Raw genomic sequence first — 26140 nt, forward strand, 5'->3', positions numbered from 1 at the left:
CTAGCTGAGTTGGCTCTCTTTGTTTTGGTGGCTTTTCCCCCTTTTGGCAAATTGGCTCAACCAGCATTTCTGCCTCCTAGCTCTGGATCAGGCATCATTTATGCTGGCTTAATTTAATGTCTATATTAGGATACCTTTGCAGTCAAATGCTGAGGAATTTTCATACAAACTAATAAGAATTATTATTATTATTATTATTATTATTATTATTATTATTATTATTATCAGTTTCTTGGGAGAAAAGCAATGACAAACCTAGACAGCATCTTAAAAAGCAGAGAAATCACCTTGCTGACAAAGGTCCGTATAGTTAAAGCTATGGTTTCCCCCAGTGGCGTAGCGTGGGTTGTCAGCACCCGGGGCAAGGCAAGTAATTTGCGCCCCCTAACCCATGAGCCAGGTAGGGGCAGAGAGCTGTGAGTGCGAGCGCACCCCCCCCAGATGTTGCGCCCGGTGCGGCCGGCCCCCCTGCACCCCCCACGCTATGCCACTGATTTTCCCAGTAGTGATGTATGGAAGTGAGAGCTGGACCATAAAGAAGGCTGATCGCCGAAGAATTGATGCTTTTGAATTATGGTGCTGGAGGAGACTCTTGAGAGTCCCATGGACTGCAAGAAGATCAAACCTATCCATTCTTAAGGAAATCAGCCCAGAGTGCTCACTGGAAGGACAGATCGTGAAGCTGAGGCTCCAATACTTTGGCCACCTCATGAGAAGAGAAGACTCCCTAGAAAAGACCCTGATGATGGGAAAGATGGAGGGCACAAGGAGAAGGGGACAACAGAGGATGAGATGGTTGGACAGTGTTCTGAATGCTACAAACATGAGTTTGACCAAGCTGCGGGAGGCAGTGGAAGACAGGAGTGCCTGGCGTGCTCTTGTCCATGGGGTCACGAAGAGTCGGACATGACTAAATGACTGAACAGCAACAAATAATAATAATAATGCTGCAAAGTGATTTGGAAATGTGGAGAACTGAACTTATTGAGTAGACAACTGAGAAACAAAGTGAAACAAAATTTGGCAGATTTATCTGTCTTTTGTGGAGAGCCAAGGCCAACCAAAGGAGACATTACAATATGTACTGCTGTGGCATAAGACAGCTTCCTGTGTCCCTTTCTTAAGGGGGGCTTGGCTGAAAATCTGGGGATATTTACATTAGAATACACATGTCCCTTACACTTACACACCCACACAAGCTAATAAATCATAGCATTTATACATTAATGAGGCATGTCCACTATGTTAATATTTATGAACTGATTTTATCAAATGTATCCAAGATGTTGCTTTCAAGTACAAAAGATGGTTAGTGCTCCCCCCATAATTAATCTGTAATTATCTAAATAAAAATAAAGTTCTTTTCTTATAGCCTGTAAGCAATGTTTATACTCGTTAATAAGGATGCAACGAGACTGAACAAGCTGGGATATCAAATTAATGCAATGTGCTTGATTGCACTGCTGACAACGTATCCAGTTTAATAAAGCCTTCAGCAACAGATGCATATCACTACTGTTAAGATTGCCTTTCGTTTGCAACTAATTACTACATTCTTGTTTGATTTTGGGAGGAGAGGGCCTGGCCTTGTCATGGTGGCAGGCAGGGAGGGGGGTGTTGTTCCATCTACCCATCTTAACATTTCAGATTACAGATACAATTATGTGCTTGTGCAATAAACACCCTGAGTGTTCGTTTTGTATTTTGGTAAGGTACTATTTTGTATAGTATGCTTTGCTCTGGTGATTCCTTGCAATTAGTATAATCAAACTTTTAAAATTCTTCAGTTTGCTGTATGGGGAGATACTTTGCCCTGAAGGCAAATGACACTAAATATTAGCAAGTTTCTCCCTTTTTAAAAAAATTCTTCCTTCTTCCCTCTGAACAGTTCAAGGATCCTACTCATACTTGAATATTTGGCAGAATTATATATCAAGCTATGTAGGCTGTAATTAATTTAGGACCTGGACTTAGATGAATATATGCTGAAATTATTCTCCCAATTTCATGGAAACCCATGTTGCCGATGAAAGGAAGAGTGGATTTTCTGCTTCTTTTGCAAGAGAGTGAACTTCATAAATATTATGGGGATAGAAGCAGTTCAATGTGTGCGGCAATGTCACTACATCAGCTTCCACACAAGTGGGTCACTGTTGCTTACCAAAGGGGGGCGGGAGAGATGATAGGGAGATCAGCATAACACACACACACCAGCAAAACTAATTCAGCACCCATGCTGGTGTGTTTGCACTGCTCTGACCTCTACCTCACACCTGTCAGTCCTAGTAAGCAACAGTGAACCACTTGTTCAAAGGCTATCACAGGAATTCTGCCCTAGCTGATAAGCTGCTTCTGCTTGTGGGATGGTTGGAGGTGGGAATCCTTCCTCCTCTGCCCTCCTTCCTATTTTATAGTTCTAAATGTGCCTTGTGACCAGCATGATGGGATTCTCCCCATGGTGTTTCCTTGGGGCTCAGACAGAAGGATGCACATGGAAATGAGAGATTTTTAGGGTCCTATCGGCACTATACATTACCAACACTTTTAGCCGCCATGGCTTCCCACAAAGCATCATAGGAACTGTAGTTTGTTAATGGTGCTGAGCATTGTTACAAGACCCCAATTCCCCTGCAATTCCCAGAGAAGGCACCCCCAAACTCGGCCCTCCAGATGTGTTGGGACTACATCTCCCATCATCCCTAGCTAACAGGACCAGTGGTCAGGGATGATGGGAACTGTAGTCCCAAAACTTCTGGAGGGCTGAGTTTGGGGATGCCTGTCCCAGAGTTACCTAGGAAGAGGGATGGATTGCCACTCTGAGAATTGTATATCCATGAGGGGATAAGGGTTGCTTCAGGGTCTCCAAACATGAGGAAGCTTGCAAGTTTGTTCCCTCAGATGTACTTACAAACCCCCTTCAGATCTTTCAACGCATTGCCGGAAGGCTGGGTATAGCATGGGCACACCCAGGCTGAGCATGGATGATGGAGGTGAGGTTGGTCTGTACACACCTGCCCATTCCACCACTTCTAGGTTAAGCCCTCATGCGTGCTTCTGAATACATGAATAGTCGAAGGGCTGCTCTGGACTGGTGCCTTTTTGCAGGTGCATTCTGCAACATATTATTGGCATAATAACAGTGTGCCAGTCGTGTGCTGATACTGGGCTGTCCTCAGATCATTCTGCTTTTATTAGTTGTTGTGAGTTGCTTCCACAATGTTACCAAATTATCATTGCCTGGAGCTGTTACACTGTAACCACAAGTGGCCACAAAATAACCCAGAAACATTTCTGGTATAAACATTTACTGGATTTCAGCAGGTCATTTTGGGACATGCATCCATTGGAATTGAAGCTGTGTGTCCATCTTCAAACCTTTGGAAGGCAAACAGTACTGACAGTGGGATTGTGCATAACCACCCCAAGCATTAATCGCCATGAATACACAGATAAAAGGATGTCAGGAGGACCCTCGAATCCTGTTAAAAACTGCAGGACCAAAGGCGTTCCTAAGTTTAGCCTACATATAAATGCACAGCAATGAGCCATTTTGCCATTTGAGGCCTTAAGTGGTTTATAATAGGAAAGCATGACTGGAAAATGGGTGGCTTGGCCTGCTCCAGTCAGAAGCCATTCCAAGCAAAAGGCTAGAATGTTTTGCTTACTGTGCTTCTCCCCCTTGTTTTGAAAAGGTAAAATTATGACTTTCAGAAGCAAAGATAATTTCAAGAATCTGACAGCTGTTTTTCATAGAGACATGTAGCACTAACCCTTCTCACCTTTTCACACTTCCCTGCCAACAGCTGACATTTATTATCTGCAGAAAGAAAGAGATTAGTCTTCGCCTTGCTTTTACAATGATTAATGTTTGAGGTAGCCATTGTTATACGGGGCAGGAAGACATGCCTCTGAGTTGCTTAATAATAACAATAACAAAAACACTCTTGCTCTGCTTTGCAGATTGAAATGAAATCTGCTTTATCTCAGAAAGGGAGATGAAATCCTGCATTTGCCATTGTAGTCATAGATGCTTTTCTCTACAGAAATAATAGGCGAGAATACATGTCAAAAGTCCCGAATATTAATTATGCGGTTTGGAAATGAAATAAGTATATATGTATAGACCTTACTTTCAGTGGTTATTTGGCAAGGCTCCTCTCTGAATTTTATCCAGAGGGTCAGCTATGTAAACAGTGCTTTGGCAGAAACAACCAAGAGACTTGTGGCACCTTAATGTCCCAGGGTATAGACTGAAGTGCGGCTGCACACACCCTTTGGAACTTCCTGTCTATTGACAACAAGAAGGGGCCTTCACTGTACACTTTTTGGCACCTGATAAACATGTTTTCTTTAGACAGATCTACCCAGGTATGTCAAATGTTTATATGTGTTTATATATTTTTTTTTTTGCTTATCACCGTCTTTAATGATTATCTGCATGTTTTAATAACTGCCTTTACTTTTTTATTCATTGGGTAAACCATGTTGAGGTTTGTAATTTTTTTACAATCAATTGCATATCCTTCAACATTTCTCCAATGAAAATAGGGACGTCCTTATTCCATAACAAACAACAACAACAACATTTTTACTATTCATACCCCACCCATCTGACTGGGTTGCCCAAGCCACTCTGGGCAGCTTCCAATATATAAACATTTTAAAAAACCTCCCTATACTGGGCTGCCTTCAGATGGCTTAGGGGTTGCATAACTCCACACCCTGCAACATTTCTCCAAAGAAAATAGGAACATCCTAAGGAAAAGTGGGGCATCAAATCAGAAACTGGGATGTCTTCTATAAATCTGGGACTGTCCTTTGAAAATAGGAACACTTGAAGGGTTTGCATTTGGCACATATACATGGAGTGGTGGGAGCACATGAGGATACCACCTTGGTGAAGCTAAGCAGGTCTGTGTCTGGTCAATGCCTGGATGGAGACCACTTTGAAGCCACATGTATGCTGCTTTGGGTTCCAGGATGGGAGAAAGCTGGGATAACTATCTAAGGAATAATACACACACACACACACACACACACACACACACACACACACAATGAGGTTGGGAATAAAAAGACTGTGAGGTTGGAGCAAGCTACAGAGCAATCTGAGCAATTCAGCTGCAGAGCAATCTGAACTACAGAAAGCAGGTGTAACTTAAAACTAGTGCAAGCTATGCTGGTGTAAATTCTGATTAGGTGGTATTTGAACTTTTTTCTGTCCTTTTCCTCGTGGGTTGCTAGAGCTAGAACAGGAGTTGAAATAGTACCTTCTTAACCCATCCTGCCCTGGAAGTGCCCCTTTTGGGGGATTGATGCTGGCCTAAGTTATGCTAATTTAAGTTCTGCCAACTGAACCCTGCCAGGGTAAGCAACTCACACCATCACAGTCCTGGCTCAGCCAAGGAAGCCAAAAATCCATCAAATCCAAACCCTATTGTCTCAGCAGATATTGGGTTTGCATCATGCTGGCAGTGAAAATTATGGCAGCATTGTTTATTTATTTACAGATATATATATATATATATATATATATATATATATATATATATACCATACGACATTGAAGTATTTCTGCTTGGAGAAATAAAAGTGGCTAACCAAGTTATACACAACAAACTAACAAAATGTCAAATCATTAAAACGCAATACATTCATGAAAATAGTGACAAACCAAAGCTAAAAATAGTAGCAAAACCAAGGAAGAATCGGTGCTGAAAGACATCACAATCTAAGCAGCATAATAGAATTTAAAAAGCCAATTGTAAAAGAGATGTTTTCAAATGCCTGTGGAACACAGACAACAAGGGAAAATAATCTAACTCTAGAGGCAGGGTGTTCCACATACAACGTGTTGCCACCAAGAATGTGTTCTACATATCTTGCCACCAATTGTGTAGTGAAATATGCAAGAGCTTCTAAAAGGCAGGCAGATTCTAGAGACCTGCATTGCCACCCAGATTTTCCTTGTATTTGGGCAACACACACACACGAGAGAGAGAGAGAGAGAGAGAGAGAGAGAGAGAGAGAGAGAGGAGTTGCTTCTGAGTGGCATGTAATCTTGTTTTTACAACTCCCACTACTTAGAAGTACTGTTTTGCTTTTTTGTCTTGACTACTTAAAGCAAAGCTGGGTAAGTTTTTTTTAATAAATGAACGAACGAACGAATGAATGTTTTAACCCCCCCCCCGTTTTTCGAAAAAAGCTCCACTGCTGAACAACCAGGAGCTCTCTAATGTTCCACAGGCAGCATTTGTGACATCCTTAGTTTTTGCAAAATCCATGGACCTAGTGCAACAGAGAACTATAGGAACAGAAAGAGCTAAAGGTTATAGAAATAACAGAATGACACAAGGCTTTGTGGGGCTGTCTTAGGAGTCCTGAGTCACCCAATTTGCCCTGTTATTTGGCCTTCACACAGAGATCCAATTCATATTCCTAGAAAAGATAGCAAGATCTCAGCCCTCACACTTCCCTCCTACATTTCTCCAGTAAAGAGTTTTGAAAATTACTACTGTGTAAAAAAGCAGGGTCTTTAAGACTTTACTTCACATTCTGTATTATGCAACACTCCGCTTCTATTTTCTCCTCAAGATCTCTGATATAGCAACTAAGAATATGGTTCAGATATGTGGGTGGGCTCACCTATGTGTGTAGAACGTAGTTAATCCTTTCTGTTCTGTATGCTCTGTAGTGGCTTTTCAAGCTACCAAGCTGTTTTTGCTGCTTCTAAATGAGTTTATTATCATGCTTTGACCTTTAAACCTGTATTCATGTATAAATGCATTTACAGTTGCAGCAATGGTGTGATTATTGCTGGCTCTTTGGAGTAAGCACATTAATATCGGTCCATGCTGAATCCCCTAAAGTCAGCAAGGTTATCAAAGCCAAAGGAATTCTGACTTTGTGCATGAAATCATCTGCAATAAAGATACCAAGGTAATGTGTTCTCCAAAATTAGTTCTTCTGTGAGTACACACAGAAGTTTCACATTCATATGCACACATATGTACAAGCACACTAGCAGATCTGGTAACGGCTGTCAATAAAGCGATCCTGCGTGCAGGTCGGAGCTGAGGATCAAGGAATGAAAATAGACTGCTCAGAGCTCTAGGCAGGAGCAGAAAGGGGGGAAAGATGGAGCTGCAGAACCAGCTGGAGGAAAGTCATCAGTGCTGAATTCTCCACAGTGCTCAGGCATCCCAGTGTGGTGGAATCCAGCTTCTGAAGCTCATGCAGTGAACAGCTTGCCTCTGTATAGGCACTCCAAAGCTGTTTAAAAGGACTTGAGCTCTGAGAAGAAAGGTGAAGAAGAGCTGCTGAACTTCAGCATTCTTTATTTTCCCTTTGTTTCCCCATGGCTAGAAAAGTAATGTACCTCATGGAGTTTCTTCTTCTTCTTCCTGTTAACTCTTTTGTGTCAGTCATCAAGAATATCATAGGACTCACTCTGTCTGAAAACTCTGGATGGCTCACTGCCATGGTTCTCTGCTTGTGAAAAAAGTCTTGAGGCTCTTTATTTTCTTGTATTTCATCACAGGTAGCTCTCACCAACTTGAATGACTGCATTTTGTGTCTTTTAAACTGTAAACCTGCCAATGTATGTACTGCCTTGTTTTTTATCATTCTCATAGAAGGCCATGCTGGCAACCAGTTTGTCAAGAGCAGTGGTTCCCAGCCTCTTTTTGGCCATGCCCCATCTAAGTATCTCTAAAATCCTGATCCACCCCCGTGACATATAATTCTTATTATTCAAAAAGTGAACTCCTGTTCATGTGGAAGAAGCCTAAAAGGCCATTCACTGTTAATAACTCATTCTCGAATTGCCCCCCTTAAATATCAAATTACCCCCCTGTTGGGCACGTGCCATGGTTGGGAACCAGGGGTCTAGAGAGAGGAGCAAAATTCATTAAATAAATAAATGTGATCATGAAATTCAGAACATCAATGCAATCAAAGGGCTCTTCCAGATTACCTGTATGTTGCATTCATTCCTATTTGTTTCCACAAAATTTGCATAGAGGTTATATGATAACACTTTTGGGATTCATCTGCACCATACATGGTACTTTAAACAGTCATAGCTCCCCCCCCCAAAGAATTCTGGGTAGCGTAGTTTGTTAAGGGTGTTTGGGAGATGTAGGAGACCCCTATTTCCCTCAGAGAGCTGCAATGCCACAGTGATGTAATAATCAACTCTGAGCTGAAGCTCTGTGGGGAGGGATGGACGGGTGAATCTCCTAACAACTCTCCGCAGCCTTAACAAACTTTTGTTCCTAAGATCCTTGGGGAAAGCCGTGACTGCTTAAAGTAGTATGATTCTATTTTAATTGCAAGGTGCAGATTACATCCTAACTGAGGATTCATTCTGATTTGCCACCCAATGTCTTCCTCTTTTGAGTGCATTTTTCCATTATGTATCTTTAATAATAACAATAGTAATTATAGTACATGCATACATATATCATTTCATTTGTATGCCACCTTTCCACAATTCAAACCATGCTCAAGGTGGCTCACAAAATGAAAAAAACGTGATTACAACATAACAAAAGTGGTCATAACAAACAAATCAAACTGCCAAAGATAGACAATCAAATTGAAAAATTCCCACTTAAATCATAAGATCTAAAATAATGATACAAGAATTAATATAAATTACAGCAACAACCCCCCCCCCCTGCAACCAAACCTCCTAAACAATACCCCTCAAGTCATTCAGGGTCCAATCCTTCCAGGACAAGTGGAAAAAGGCTTGCAGGGCAGGGAGCAGGTCTTCCAGAACTCACAGCCAAAATGATCTCTTGGCTGATAATAATAGAAATAATTCATCCAAAGTGTGTTTGTTGTGCAAGAGCACCAAATTCACTTTAATCGTCCAACCTAAATCTGAGGTACCTGCAAAATTTTGACAGGCTGGAAGCAGCCTCGGTTTTTATAACAGTTCATATTTTGAAACTCTGCAATATATATACATATCAAATTACAGATTTATAGTTCACCCTAAATTTTACCACTGTGCAACATTCTATAATTTCTTATGTATCCTGGGTCATTATTAAATATAAATTTATCATTTGAAATTCAGATGATTGTGGTTGCACAAACCTGCTGATTCCTAAAATATGAGAAATACAGAAAAGGCCAAGATCTCGACTCAGTTCATGATTTACTGGGCTTTTATGATAATTTATATAAATTATTGAATTAACTGTACTTCAGAAGTACCACTTGGACAAAATTTTCTGCAGGATTTAGCAGTGTACATGAAAAGCTTACCCTGCTTTACAATTGCATTTTGCATTTAACTACCAACTTGCATTTGAAGATAGCAAATGCTTTTTAGAATAATAAATATTTTAGGATGTGTTCAGAAGAACTCTTGTCTGATGTATCATTGCATTCATTTTACGGATGGATAGATTGAGGGTTAGAACCAATGTAATAGGTTACAGCTTCAAACCTATGTGAGGGTATGAGTGATGCTAGCAGAGAATGGTACTTTCAAACAGAGGCCCAGTACTAACAGTGCCATGTGTGGGTCTTTAGCAGTTAGTCCCAAGTGCCTTATTACTGGTACTCTGCTGGTAGTCTGGCTACTCAGGTAGCTGCATACACAGGTAGCTGCTGGTAGTCTGGCTACTCAGGTAGCTGCATAAGGATGGGAACCTGAGACTCTCTGGATATTGTTGGTCAAGTGGCTGTGGAATTCAACAACATCTGGAGGTCCATGGGTTCCCCTTCCCTGGGAATGTAGGAACTGTAAGATGTCAGAGTCGTAATTGATTTCTGAAAACCTGCCTTCTAAACACTGACCATCACCATGGGTTTCTGAGAGAGGAGGGACAAAATGCTAAGAGCTCACTGCAGGATGAGCACAGAGTGACAGAGTCACACCAACACTCCTGCCACCCTATCTGCATGACACTGTGCTCCCCATGCCTCCCCCTCAGGAACTGGCAGCAGCACTCAGTGTTCAGAGAGCTGGTGAGTAGCCCAACCCTGCCTGAGGCATCCTTCCAGACACTGCTGCATCTGACTCTCTGAGCCAATTGGGCTACTGTACAGAGGTCAGCAAACTTTTTCAGCAGAGGGCTGGTCCACTGTCCCTCAGACCTTGTGGGGGGGGGGGTGGACTATTTTTTTTATTTTATTTTTGCAGGGGAATGAATGAATTCTTATGCCCCACAAATAATCCAGAGATGCATTTTAAATAAAAGGACACATTCTACTCATGTAAAAACATGTTGATTCCAGGACCGTCTGCGGGCCAGATTTAGAGGTGATTGGGCCGGATCCGGCCCCTGGGCCTTAGTTTGCCTAACCATGGGCTACACTAAGTTCCATCAAGCCCTTACAGCTCAAGTAACCACATCAGTCTAAGAACTGCATCTTGAGTGCAGAGACTCTATTCTACTGCTGCCTTAGGGAAACTTGCCTGCTTTTGAGCTTGCAGCTGTTTTTAGCTTCTCAAATCTCTACCACTGCAATGAAACTTGATATTTCCCTGGCTCTGACTCCACAATTACCTCTATGTCTTTACTACTTGCCTCTCTGATTTGTTCCTGACCTCCAATGTGTCTGTGCCATAGCTGTCAACTTTTCCCTTTTCTTGCGAGGAATCCTATTTGGAATAAGGGAATTTCCCTTTAAAAAAGGGAAACATTGACATCTATGGTCTGTGCCATGTCTCTGGCTTTTCTTCTTCTTTTTTGAAAAAATACTTGAACTGGACCCCAGTTGTAGGTAGTGATCGCTGAATTTGATGTTTTCGGTTTCTAGCAGTTACTCATTCCTCTGACCTCAAGACATGTTGCCACATTTGCTCACTAGTTTTCAAAACCTCATGAAGCTTTCTGAAAAGTTCAGTGTGCATGACTCTCCATATGCATTTTTCTATGTAAATGTTATGTGTGCATACACATACAGACACATTTCTGCAAGCAGTTTATCCAACATATTGTATTTGGTATGCTATTTGCACTAAGGTATGCATTTTAATTAATGTGCATTCCCTGCACTGGGACCTCCTGATTAAGGGCAGGTAATGAATGTAATCATCACCATCATTATCATCATATTTTCTGTACACTTTTTTAAAAAATTGAAACGCTGCATTACAAATTCTAGAGGAGTGCAAATTTCAGTGGCTATCTGCCTTTTGGTCCATGTATTATTTCAGGAAGTCCAAATTAAGTAAGGTAAATTCACATTAGAATGGGTTCAGAATCTGCTAAATTTCAGACAAATAGATCCAGGGCTGGGCTCCTTTGAAAACCTGAGATGCTTTGCCAACCCCACTCTTATTGATGTGTTCAACATTTTTATTGTTTTATGCTGTGTTTCTGTTCTGAAATTTTTATATCCATGTGTGGTTTGTAAATATTTAAATAAATAAAATAAATGAGACCTTATATGAGAGGGGGGCAGTAACAGGGATTTGCTTTCTGGGTAAAATAATTCCCTCTGATTCTGAATCTGACCTGTTTGTTGTAATGAAGCTGTACTTCCACCTTCACCTGTCACCCCATCCTGGTGTTATTCCTTACATGTTAAGCTCATATACATCACTTTCTTTATAAGACATAATAAGATAGAGACATAATCTGTTGTATTTTTAATTTATTTGACATTCTTATTGCCGATGCAACATGAAATACTTCAGGTGTCCCTGCTTCAACCTTTGCAATACGGTGGTACCTCTGGTTACGAACTTAATTCGTTCTGGAGGTCTGTTCTTAACCTGAAACCGTTCTTAACCTGAGGTACCACTTTAGCTAATGGGGCCTCCCGCTGCTACCACGTGATTTCTGTTCTCATCCTGGGGCAAAGTTCTTAACCCGTGGTACTACTTCCGGGTCAGTCTGTAACCCGAAGTGTTTGTAACCTGAGGTGTTTGTAACCTGAGGTACCACTGAATCACATAGATCTCACCCCACTTCTGACAAGCACTCCAAGGCACTTCTCTTCAGCTCAAGGTTTGGAATTTGTCCAAATCCAATACATGCTCCAGTTTTAAAATCTTGCCTTTTTGGTGTTTAAAGATTTTCATTTCTCTCAACTTTTGTTTTATTTTTGTTTAACTTAACTACATTTTAATATTGCATTGCAGATTTCTAATTCTTATGTATACCTGAGAATTTTTATCCTGCAAATACAGGTCCTATAAACAATTATTTTTCCATTTAAAAGAATTTTATCATTATTATTATTTCACAATGTTATTGCTGGAAAAAATATAACGAGGGCAAACCACCAAGTAAAGGATAATTGGATTTATCCCCCCAGCTATGTTAATCTGCCCATTAGAAATGCTATCTGGTTACACATTAAATAGTCGTCAATTTGCATGTAGCTAGAAGCAGCAAAGTGCACCGATAGCATTAGTTGGTGACTCCTGACACTTAAATGATCTTCCAGACTTGTAATATTTCACAGTGGCATTTGCTGTCTAAGCTACTTAGGCACGTAATGTTATTCCTTATAGGTGTGCATATGGGAGAAAAAAATATTTTTAAAATCACTTCTAATACAGTTGCAATTTGAGTGCATCAAGTGTTTTTATAGAAGCCCGAGTGGACGGCTAGGCTATAAGTACACAGGTTGCTTGAGCCTCTCCTGGTAACAATCACTCAGCCATTGATATGCAGACAGCAAAGCTCTTGTCAAGATTCAAATGCTAATCACTGCATGCTGGGAAATTCAGTTGTTCCCAGCTGTAGTTGAAAGCAGCATGAAGCCAGAAGCATATGATTAGAACCAGGATTTAACAGGTCTAAGATTCCCTCTGCAAGGTGTGTGTGTGTGTGTGTGTGTGTGTGTGTGTGTGTGTGTGTGATGAAGCCAGTGATGAGTCCAGGAAAAATTTACAGACCATGTAACTACAGCATTTTTAAAAACAAATCACAGCTAAAGAAACAGATACCCAGAGATGGTATCACAAATTCCCTGCATGCCTTAAATTAGAGTCTAACAACACAAACATGGGCTCTGGCTAGAGCATAAACAGTGGTACCTCAGGTTACATACGCTTCAGGTTACAGACTCCACTAACCCAGAAATAGTGCTTCAGGTTAAGAACTTTGCTTCAGGAAGAGAACAAAAATCGTGCTCCGGCGGCGCAGCGGCAGCAGGAGGCCGCATTAGCTAAAGTGGTGCTTCAGGTTAACAACAGTTTCAGGTTAAGTACGGACCTCCGGAACGAATTAAGTACTTAACCTGAGGTACCACTGTATATGAAGTTGCTTTCTGCACCCTACTAGTGTATACCATTTTAAATGAAGTACAGCTCAGATACATGCACCATTTATTGCCTGCTGATAAAATCTTAGCATTCTATGATTTATTTTTAAGTGTCATATCTCAGGGGGCATAAAAGCTAACAACTGACAGAGTTTTCCATCTGGTTGAATTTGTGGACATTCTACCATAGGAAATTGCCATTGGTCCATGTAGCTCAGTATTGTCTTCAATGATTGGCAGAAACGATCCAGGGTTTCAGGCAGGGGTATTTTGCAGCTCTACCCATAGATGCTGGGGATTGAACTTGGGACAATTTGCATATAAATTGCCTCTAAGCTACAACCATTACCACCAAATGAAATCCATTATTTTGATATTCTAGATATGAGGATAGCAACTAATATAAGGACAAAATATGGAAACCTTTGCCATAATTATGTAATGAGATGTTCATCATGATTTAGGTGTCTGGTCCAGCAACAAAATAGTCAACTGGGAGCCCCCCAAAAAGCTGAAAAGAGAGTCTTACAGCCAGTTTTCAGGGGTGCAGATAGGGTGTCTGCCTTTTGCAGGAGGAAATATCTTCCAGTTGCATATCAGTATCTTTAGCTCTAAGTTATTATTTATTATCTATAGAGCATCATTAACGTACAAATAATGTATGGGGATTCGTGGAGTAACTTCACCACAGCAAGGTATACAGGAATGTGATTTATGTCAACAGAAGATGAATTGTGGATGCAATCTAACTCCAAGCAGTTGGGTGATCAGGGATAATGGAAATTGTAGTCCAGCAGCACCTGGAGAGCAACTCATAGGCTATTCCTGTATTAAAATGTTGGTATTCTGGTTGCTTTCACAGCTCAGACCGAGGCAGGAATATTATATTATGCACTCTAAGCACTCTTACAGACAGAACTGCAACCACTGCTCTTATTATGGTATTAGGCATGCTATATAGCAGAAACAAGATATTTCTCTAATATAATAAATCTCAACCTCCATAGTTCAGTCCCATATATATGATGGCAGAAGCACTTACAGAAGGCTTTCTGCTGAAGGTCTGAAGTGATGGGAAATTATCTACAGAGATGTGCTTTCTTCAAGTATTCTTATTCATAACCAACAGTACAGAATGTCATGAGCAAATAAGGAGTTGATTGATCTCCACTGCAGCATATTCTAGGATCTCTGAAACTCTCTAATAGAGTTTGAGATTTCAGGAAGCTAAAATTGCTGTGAATTTACTCAAAGTTGCATTGCTCAAGACCAGGTCTCTTGAATGAAGAAAAGTTATGAAAACCACACCCTACATAAACAACCAAACATGTCCTTGATCCCATATAGGCCAGGAAAGCGGGTCGATTCAAATTTTGCAACATCCTATGGGCATTTCTGAAATACAGGAATGCCCAACTACAAAATGGTGCAATGGAACTGAAGAGCATCTCTCCTGATTGCCTGAGGATGATTAAGCTTCACACAGAGGTCATGGCTTGTGTAGCCACTACAGCTGACTCACTGGACCAAGCTCTTAATTCTTTTACCATTTCCTGATCCTTGCCCAATAAATCTCTACACATAATTGCAAAATGACACCAACAGGGAGTGGGAGTTGTTTGTACAACTACAATTTAAAGTTCAATCCTCACCTTCTTTCCAAAGCGGCACAAGGCAACAACCACCAAAATGTTAAAACAGTAATATAAAAAATGAATAAAAACATACATGTTTGCATAAACAAAAATGTTTTTAGGTTCCTCCTGAAAGTTAATAATGAAGTAGTCCCATGCACTTCAGCAGGGAGGACATGGGTCCATGCCAATTGGGCAAGTTGGGTCTTCCATCATGGAGGGCACGTGTTGCGGTGAGATCACCAGAAACTTGCTTTCCCTTACTGATATATGGTGGTGCCCAGTGTCAGTCCTGTTCCTGCCACTGTGCAGGTTCAGGTAGTCTGGAACCAATGCCTAAGCAACAACTCACATGCTGTAATCAATAAAGTTATGCCCAAAATTTAATGCCAAAAAAACCTTAAACTAAAATCTGTGTCTATTGTGTATTCATTTGGGGGTGGTTTTGGGGGGTCTTCACACACAACAAGCAGGGGCAGCACCACCAACAGGGGCTGCTGTTCTGATTGTAGGGACTTTGATGGTTTAGATGTGCCAAATATTGTGAGATGGCTCAGTTGGTAGAGCATGAGACTCTTGATCTCAGGGTTGTGGTTTCAAGTCCCTTGTTGGGGAAAAGATTCCTGTATTGCAGGAGGTGGACTAGATGATCCTCATGGTCCCTTTCCAACTCTCCAGTTCTATGATGCTACGCGGGAGAAGCACTCAGTCAAGCAGCTGGGTGCCAAACCTTTCGGGCTTTTTATGCCAATACTAATATATTGAATTAGGGCTAGTAGCTCACTGGTAGTCATCAGGACTGGAGAAAACAGTCCCCACTTGCGACCAGCAGCCTTATTCTGCACTAGCTGGAGCCTCTGTAATGTCTTCAAATACAGTCCCACATAGTCCAGATGGGACAATGGGGAGTCATGTGAGTATGGGCAACTGAAGTGAGGCTATCCTGTTCCAGGAATAATTGGAGCTGGCAAATATGTCTAAACTGGGCGTAACTATTACTAGCCACAGAAGTCACTTGAAACCCCAGTGACAGGAGTACTCCCAGCCTATGATCCTGTTCCATTATGGGGAGAGCCATCCCTCCCTAGACAAGTCACCCACCTAATTTCCAGGCACGGATAACTACTTTCACCAAAGCACCATAACCTCTCCCCACCCCCGCCATCTCATTCTTATTTAAAGAGTTAACTCTAATGGTTCAGTCTGCTGCTGCTGGAACGCTGGCGACATATTTGCTTTCCAGGAACACTCAGGCTTACCTTGTAGCATGTTTAATATTAAAGACTGATGCTTTAAGCAATGGGAAAGATTACTTTAAAAATGGTCTCTTATTCCAACTGACATTTAATTCATAGTGTGCTTATTAATTTTGGATAACAAATGGTTTCTTTGGGATTGTTATTTGGTCAGGCCGCATTTGAGAATGACTGAAAATGTAATTAAGTGGCGGCCATCGGCCTCTGTCAAGTATGAAGAGAAAAAAACTGGAGCCAGATTATCCTGAATTCCCTGGGTTGTCTCCTTTTGGGAGATCTGGATAAGAATCTGCAAGCTAATTTGTTTTTTCTTAAGTTGATTTGTTTCCACAGGGCCTTTTTTGATGTAAGGTTCTCTTATTCCACTTTTAAAGTTTTTGGAATGTCTAAAACATTTACTAATTTCCCTTTTCCCTTTGAGGTAACTTTAATAGTAGCTCAATTGCAAGGAAAACAGGAACAAAGGAAGCAGTCTTTAGGGATATTAGATAGGGCAGAAATGACGTCCAGGAGAAATGTGGCGCTTGGGCAAGTCAATCGAAAAATCGGGGTGGTGGGTTTTTTTGGCATTTTGTAAAAAAAATAAATGCTCAACAACTTTTGGGGTGTCCTGGATTTTACTTTTTGAAATATGGCAACCCTATGTTAGAAGACTTATGTTCCAGTGTGTATTTATCACAATCAGTGCTGTTTCCATTCCACTCCAGTTTTGATTTCCGCTATGTTATTAATCTTACTATCTGCTATTTAATGAAAGACATATAAGTTATCTACCTGATACAAATATTTAATTTCAATGTAAAGAAACAGCAAAACAATGTAAAAAAGGTCATTCATTACATATTGTTTTTTGACTTAACAACAGTATGTACAAATATCTACCATATTCAGCTGCCTGATTTCCATTCCTGACCACAGATGTGGCCTGCTGGAATGAAATGGGATGGTCGAGGACTCACCCCATCACAATCTTTACCATTGGATTGCCATTTCTATGTACTGGACTTTGAAGTTGTAAGAATATATTCTGACAATTCCAAACCTCTCCAAACTTTCTTTTAAATCCTCCATACAATGAAGTGGTTGTTAACAGTAAATATGCAGCCAGGAATTTTGAGTGAGACAGTACGGATATCCACCCCAAAGGACACACTTCCGCTTTAATTAGGCTGTTTTACGAATCAGTTCACTATATAATTCTCTATTAATACAATTTTTACTAGATGTTTTAAACATATTCTACTGTGTTTGATTGGCAATACTTCCCAACTCACTCTTTCTGTGGAAGCTCCTCCACCCCATGACTCAATAACGAAACGATCAGCCATTTTGCACCATGGAGTAGCAAACATGTATTGCTAGGGATTGACACCCATGGCATTCCTAGGTTGTTTTCGGAAAAAAACACTGAATATATTTTCTAAGACAATGTTAAATTATCTTGGGGATTTCAGGCTGTATGCAAAAGGAGGAGGAACTTACATGTTATTTTGGCAATATGCATGATTTTTCTTTCTTTTTCTAAAAGAAATCCAATCCAGTCATGTTTGAACAGTAATATGTTACAGTGGATGCCAGCAAATTTGGAAAACTCAGCAGTGGCCAGAAGATTGGAGAAGATCAGTCTACATCCCAATCCCAAAGAAGGGCAGTGCCAAAGAATGCTCCAACTACCGCACAATTGCACTCATTTCACATGCTAGCAAGGTTATGCTTAAAATTCTACAAGGAAGGCTCAAACAGTACGTGGATCGAGAACTCCCAGAAGTGCAAGCTGGATTTAGAAGAGGCAGAGGAACCAGAGACCAAATTGCAAACATGCGCTGGATTATGGAGAAAGCTAGAGAGTTCCAGAAAGACATCTACTTGTGCTTCATTGACTATGCAAAAGCCTTTGACTGTGTCGACCACAGCAAACTATGGCAAGTTCTTAAAGAAATGGGAGTGCCTGATCACCTCATCTGTCTCCTGAGAAATCTCTATGTGGGACAAGAAGCTACAGTTAAAACTGGATATGGAACAACTGATTGGTTCAAAATTGGGAAAGGCGTACGACAAGGCTGTATTTTATCTCCCTGCTTATTTAATTTATATGCAGAATACATCATGCGAAAGGCTGGGCTGGATGAATCCCAAGCTGGAATTAAGATTGCCGGAAGAAATATCAACAACCTCAGATATGCAGATGACACAACCTTGATGGCAGAAAGTGAGGAGGAATTAAAGAACCTTTTAATGAGGGTGAAAGAGGAGAGCGCAAAATATGGTCTGAGGCTCAACATCAAAAAAACGAAGATCATGGCCACTGGTCCCATCACCTCCTGGCAAATAGAAGGGGAAGAAATGGAGGCAGTGAGAGATTTTACTTTCTTGGGCTCCATGATCACTGCAGATGGTGACAGCAGCCACGAAATTAAAAGACGCCTGCTTCTTGGGAGAAGGGCAATGACAGGCCTAGACAGCATCTTGAGAAGTAGAGACGTCACCTTGCCAACAAAGGTCCGTATAGTTAAAGCCATGGTTTTCCCAGTAGTGATGTATGGAAGTGAGAGCTGGACCATAAAGAAGGCTGATCGCCGAAGAATTGATGCTTTTGAATTATGGTGCTGGAGAAGACTCTTGAGAGTCCCATGGACTGCAAGAAGATCAAACGCATCCATTCTTAATGAAATCAGCCCTGAGTGCTCACTGGAAGGACAGATCGTGAAGCTGAGGCTCCAGTACTTTGGCCACCTCATGAGAAGAGAAGACTCCCTGGAGAAGACACTGATGTTGGGAAAGATGGAGGGCACAAGGAGAAGGGGGCGACAGAGGATGAGATGGTTGGATAGTGTTTTCGAGGTTACCAGCATGAGTTTGACCAAACTGCGGGAGGTAGTGGAGGACAGGGGTGCCTGGCGTTCTCTGGTCCATGGGGTCACGAAGAGTCGGACACGACTAAACGACTAAACAACAACATGTTACAGTGGAAATGCCCTGTGTCAACTGCTAGAAAATTTATAATTCATTTTGTGAAAGTAAAATCATTTGTCTTCCATCTTGCATGAGTAGATGCACTGAAAGCTCCTTTCTTACATCCTACCCAATTCTTTCAAATTATTTTAAGTTAGCAGAGTCATTATTCCTATGTTTTAGAGAAGCAAAGCGATTTTAATGATACAGCAAATAAGCAAATCAAACATGCTCTAAACCTGATTTCAGGGAATCTTCTGCATAATCTGACAAGTCCATCAGACTCAAACTAGCCTTATTCTAGATCACTGATGAAAAATCCCTCAGAACCACACAGCCAATCAGAAGATGTGCTGCCTCACAAGAGCTCATGCCACTCTGCCTGGTTGCTAAGCAACCCCTCTTCCTCCACCACCAGTCAGTGGTTGGCTGACTTATTGATAATAGAATTAACCTGTAGGTAACAAACAGAATAGTCCCTGCTGTTTCACTTCCAGCATGATGACTCTTTAAATTCTGGTTTCTCTCAGTTCCTCACTTTTTACAGTGTTAAGCCCAGTTCACTTCTTCCCATTTCTGCGTCAGTTTGCTTTAAAAAAGAGGAGGGGTGTAATTTCATCTACCATACACATTGTTGTACACAATTTTGCCTAATACTTTAGCAGAGGTTGCTGTTAGCCATTTGCTGCCATTAGCAGTCTAGCTGCTGTGTTCTGCACCAGCACAAGCTTCTGGGACAAACCGAAGGGCAGCCCTACATTATAGAACATATAGCCTTGTATCCAATGCAGTGCTAATGAGCTTCCTGTCAACACAAGGATTCCTGCTTGTGCAATGTGACTTCCTTCTTCGTTTAATGCTGTCATTCAAAGGAGCATACAAATGAATGAATTAATGCTCTTAAATAATAATAAAAAAGCATCCAACCACTGCTTTTCCATTGGCACAGAAGAGTTGATGGGAACACTGCTATGGCAATTTGTACTCTGTAGAGAATGGAATCACCACTACCATCATTTGTTCATCTCTTATGGCAATATTTATACACATTTTTTTTATTCACCCATCCCTTTTAATTTGGTTATATAAAATCCCTCCTTATGGGTGTTTGCACACAGACTCTTGCTCTCAAGTGTATGTTTGAAAGGGATATAGCCAGACTGATGACTTTGCATTCAACTGCATTTAATTGTTGCAACAGAGTATAGATATTTAATATGGGTAATGATCTAGTCATTAAGCTAAGTCTATATGGAGTAAAGCTTTTTGCCCATCTTCCTAAGGCTAGACAGAAAAATAGATAGTCATTTCCAGCCTTTAGTTGGGGATGAATTTATCACTACCCCTTGAGTAGGAATTTTTAGGGGTGCTATTTGATTGGCCTTTGGGGACATCCTTTTTTCACTGAGTTAACACTGCTTTAATTCAATTGCCTGCAGTGGTTTGAGTTTAATCTGGCTTTTGGCATGTGCTGTGGGCAAGTAAGTGAATTTTAACATAGCAAACACCCTGAGGTATGGTGCAGGCGGGAAGGAGAAGAGATTTTAGCAGTCAAACCTAACAATGCGTATATGCTAGTTAGTACATGAAGGGGTTAAGGACTACAGAGTTCTAATTGCTAGATGAGGCTCAGTGAGATCACATCTTCTTTTCTCCTGTGAGGGAGGAAGTAAAGTGCATTCATGCTCCCTATGCTCTTACTCTCTCACACGTCTCACAATACCTCTCAGATTCAAACATATGTCTGAAGCTAAGTTTGCTGTATTTCAACTAAGAATATTGTTACCTGCATAATTTTATTCCTATTGCATAAGGAAAGATGCATGACTAAGACATATAAACTGTGAGTAAAGCGTTTTAACTTACTTCGCAGTCTGTGGTCTGTTTGATTGTAAAAAGGGTGAAATGGTGTTCCACTGCTTCTCATAGCTTAGAGGAATGAAATAAGGTTTATTAGTCACATTAATGAAGCATGTGAATAGGCTAACAATGGGACTTAGTACTTTGCTTCTGGTGTTCTCCATGTGCTAGCCTCACATTTAAAAAACAGGTACCAGCCATTCCCCCCCCTTTGTGTTCACCTACATACATGGGTCTGTAGAGGATTAAATATAATTAATATATCCTCTTACTAGTTCCTGTTAGAGTGAAGGGTACATCACCAGTCTCCTCCTATTGTGGACAGGCTAGGGTGGTGGCATCTTGGTTTTGTGCTGCTGGGACCTAGCATAAGCCATCTCCTGAATGCTGAACAATGTGGGGGCAGGGACTGGCTCAGGTCACACACCTATGACTTCTCTTTAGAAAGAGATGGTATCTGCTTACAATCATGCCTGAAATTTATCTGAGGTGGTTTGGTTCTCAAAGGCAGGGAGGAAACATGCTTGCATTTGGCTGGTTTGATTGCCACAATTTCTTTTTTTTACCTTCATTTTAAATGTGGGGTAAAGATAGAGAATTGCAACCAATATTTGTCCTACTTACAGTAGACCTTCTAAAAATAATGAGCCAAAGTTAGTTGTATCACAGAATGTCCATTAATTGCAATAGGTTTATTCAGAGCAGAACATTGGCTACAACCCATAGATACATTTTTTAATATATATTTATGCTGCTGTTTTATTGGCCATTTAATCATCAGCAGAATCTTTGCAACTTTCCTGACAAAGTGAATATTTATATTTACTACAGAAAAGAAGCGGAAAATCATGTGCATTTTTTTAAAAAAGAAAATGTTGGTTTCTTTGGGACATTCTGCTGTTTTGTATGATAGCCTTTTACAAGGATGCTATTAGTCAATGTTCTCTGTGGAAAGCAGAGTTGCAGCCCAAAGGTTATTGCCTTTTTGGGTTTCTTTGCGTTCCTTCCAATTTTTTAAAAGGCCAACTGGAGTGTTTACCTTTTACGGTTGCCCTTTTGAAAACTTCAGAGATCATTGTTCTTATAGGCCTTTCTCCTGTGTGGGTGAAGGGTTTTTTGAATCATCGTTAAAAGCCCACCGGACAGCTGTAGTAAAACTGATTTTTTTTTTAAAGAACTGTTCCAGTGTTCTAAAAAGCTGATAGATGAAGTGCTGAAATTAAGAGTAAGGAGAATTTTGGATGCTATCAGATTCCTTCCCGTATTTTGAACTTTTCCTGGTCTTAGTTATAAGATTTCTTGCCTGCCCTTCACCACAAGTTCCCAGTTCGTTCCCTCTCTCTCTGTCTTTCTCTCTCTCTCTCGCTTGGAGTGGGGGAACCATATGAGCATGCTGCAATCCATTCTGATATCCGTTCTGCAATTGTTTTATTTTGCGCAAGTGTGTTCCATCTTATCATCTTTCAATTCAGAAATATATAGGTTTTTTTATGTAGCACATAAGAGGCATGTATCTCTCAAGCACCAACAGGTATTTATAAGTTAGTTATCCTCCCTGAATGTTTCTTTTCAAAGTTAATGAATTTCTAGAGGGGTAGCCCTGTTAGTCTTTTTCAGCCAAGATAGCAGGGAAACTGACAAAACCTTAAAGCAGGGTGTAGAACATCTTTGGTCCAGTAGGCCAGAAATTTATCTCTCACCACCCCATGGGCCAACTTTTATAGGAGGTAGCACCACCCACCTGTGTATCCTCTGATGCCATAATGATGGCAGGTGATTTACAGGTGGGTGGTCCCACCTACCTTTCAAAGGGGGGGTGAGACAGTGACTAAGCAGGTTTGAACTCTCTGCACATCAGCTGATGGGCAGCAGTTTCAATCCTGCTTTCTGTGGAGATCAGCTGCGCAATAATCTGATCCACCCACATCTTTGCCTGTCCAGCACATGATGTCAGTTGTGGGGCAGGTGGGCATAGTGCAAATAGGGAGGCTTGGCAAGCAAAATTGAGCCCATGAGGTGAATAGCCAAACAGTCTGATCTTGTAGCAGATGGTCTGGTGGGGTAGAAATGCTCACCTGGCCTCTGGTTGGCCCCCTGCAGTGGTGATACTTGTATCACCCTCAATATGTTGAGCTATACCAGAGATGAACCAGATAAAAGAGATTGTTTACAATGTTGCCCTGGCTCTTTTTGTCTGAATCATCTTATACCAAAGGCACACACCGGTAGAGTAGAGTAAGTTGCCAGCAAACAGAATAAATAAGAAGAATAATTTCCAGACTGCTCAGAATCATATCCTGGAATTCACTTCTACAGCAAAGCTACTGAATCAAGGAGCATAGACAGATTTTAGAAACAGCTGGATAATTTCCAGCTCATTAACAATATTTGTGCCTCTGCAAGCTGTAGGTTTAACACAAATCTCATGATTCAGGATGTAAAATAATTGTGTCCTGTTCCATCTTATTGATTCCTTCATTGAGCACATAAAGCATTTTACAAATGGCTAGCTGCTTTATATAAAAAGGAGTTTTAGCTTTTGTGGGATGGGGGAAAACATTTTCTTCTTTTTTGCATGGACTTAAATGTCAGTCAGAAACACACACACTCCCTGAGACTGCGTCTTGGGGGACTGATTATCGTGAGAAACATGAGCATTTTTACAATGTGGGTATGTTGAGTCACAGCAGCCAAGTTCTGTAAAAAATAAAAATAAAATGAATTGTTTTAATTTTATTTTGGGGGTGGGGGGACCTTAGTGTTATTTCCCTGCTGGAGGAATTGTATTCAGAAGATCTCCTGGAGTAGGGGTAGACCTTGGCAGGATCCTAGAGCCGTTCCATATCCTTTGCAAAGCTGGGCAAGCACACCGAGTTTAGGAAGGAGGGGGGAAGATGACCCCTTGACCCCTGTGCCATTTCAAGTGTGCATCCATTAGTATTTTATTGCTTAGATAGTGAACCAGTCAGTCTTCCATTCAAGAAGTCCTTCAAGCCACTAAGAAGGTCTTAATAATATATGTAAGAGCATTTTACCTGTTGGAGTAATATTATTGATCTAACACCATTAAGGTTTGCAATACTTTCTTTTAAAAAAGAATACCTTCCTGTGTAGTAGTTCCCATTGGCAGTGGGGGTGGGGACACACATTATATTCTCTGTTAGTTTGGCAGACATCAACACACAAAAAGCCAATTCTACCTGCTCTAGTGTCTGCCTGACTGCTTGATAATGTCAATCAATGAGTAAATTCATTTCCTTACAGTTACGTGAACACAAAATGTCTGTTAACCAATTCAGATATTATATACAAAATAGGAGATCATCAGGAATGAACTGTCACTGATGCTGTTTTACTGCCTGGAAAAAGAAATGTGTTTTTTGCACTTCAAATAAAAACAACCTTTAAAAAAAAACCGCAACTGGGTAACAGATGCTGGATTTACAACATAGACAATCAGTAAAATACCTCGCTGATGGTGAACCAGAGAAATGAGGCCTGCCAAATTTCAAATAAGATTGGGAAGTTGAAAGTAAATTATTTACTAGGTGGTTCTGTAAAAACCTGTAGGGGTATCTCTTTCCCCCTCCTCTCTTACACGATTGTCCACTGCTGGAAACTAACCAGTGAATAGACACTGATTCACAAAACTTGGATTAAACAGATCCTATCATGCCTTGCTCAGAGACCACCTGGTTTCTATGCAACTTAAATGAGGAAATGTTCTAATATGGTGCAATGGGGAACTTTCCTCACCTTGGGATCCACATTTCTCTCCCAGGGCCATATGCCAGTGGTTGGCAGGACCAGAGGTAAAGGTGTGGAGCAATGAATCTGATTTTTACATTTGTATAGCAGGAGAGTTTCTACACACATCTTTGTCCCTCCAAGAAATTCAGGGACACATTCTAGCCAGGAAAAAAGCACTTGAAGGTATGAAAGAAGGCCAGAGAGGGTATGTGGCCTGAGGAGACTCCTGAGGGCCAGATAGAGAGGCATGAAGAGCCACATCTGCCCTTTTCTAATATATCAGGATTGTAGAAATTAATGAGGGTAGGTCTCTATAGAACAATTAATGATGAGCTTCCCTGTAACACAGGAAGCTGCCTTATACTGGGTCAAGCCATTAATCCATCTAGCGCAATATCATCTTACACTATCCAAAAGCAGCTCTGTGCTGTTTCAAACTGGGACGTTCTGTATGCAAGGCAAATGGAGCTAAGTCACATCTCCAAGTGTAGAGTGGGATATTTCTAAATACAGGCAGACTAACAGGAGATGGCTACTCACCATGATGACTATATCCTATCTCCACTGTCAGAGGCAGCTGAATACCAGTTGCTGTGAACCACAGGAGCGGAGTGTGTTCTTGTGTTCAGGTTCTGCTTGCAGGCTCCTCTTAGGCATCTGATTGGCCACTTTGGGAACAGCATGCTACACTAGATGGACCATTGATCCAATTAATTGACACGACTGTAATCTTATTCAAAGTTCCCTGTGGATGGAGTTCAGGTAAGCAGTGCAGTCCCACTATGCCATCCACTGATGTCTCTGGCATTCTAGCAGCTGATCTCTTCACTCCTGCTCTGAAAAGTTCACTGTGCTGAAAACTCTGTTGAGCATCACGGACCACATACAGATTGCCGTATCAGTCTCCTTGAGCATTCAGTCATCTGTCCCCAAGGGCAGTGTGACATCAGATCTAGCTTCCCTGTTCAAGCAATTTGTTCATGCTCCCCTTTCCCAACCATTGTCTTGGAAATTATTTTGTGTCTGTTTTGACTACTCACCTAATGCTGGATTTTCTGATCCTTATTTGTTCCTCTGGAAATTGATTCATGCCTATTCTGGAGAGCACTTATGCTTCTGGGCCTTTTGGATCAAGAACCAGCTCCCTGGGTTCTGGAATCTGATGTTTTGAAGCCTGATCTATCTGAAGCCCTCACTACCCCTTAGCTATCTCCCCTTAGCTGTACCTAATGTTGGAGGTTGGCCCTCTCTATGTCCCACATCACAAGAAGGTGGCTTCAGCTTTACTGCATCCTAGCTTTACTTACTCCTGGTCAAATCCCCCAGGTAGACACCAATTGCCATCTTGATAGCTAGTTCTGGCTAGAATGATAATTAGAGCTTGCATAGCCAATCACACACTGCTTTCAAACTGACCGTTGGTGCCTACAAATCACCTACTGACCC

Source organism: Podarcis raffonei, chromosome 8 (assembly GCF_027172205.1).
Source record: "Podarcis raffonei isolate rPodRaf1 chromosome 8, rPodRaf1.pri, whole genome shotgun sequence".
Taxonomy (NCBI): domain Eukaryota; kingdom Metazoa; phylum Chordata; class Lepidosauria; order Squamata; family Lacertidae; genus Podarcis; species Podarcis raffonei.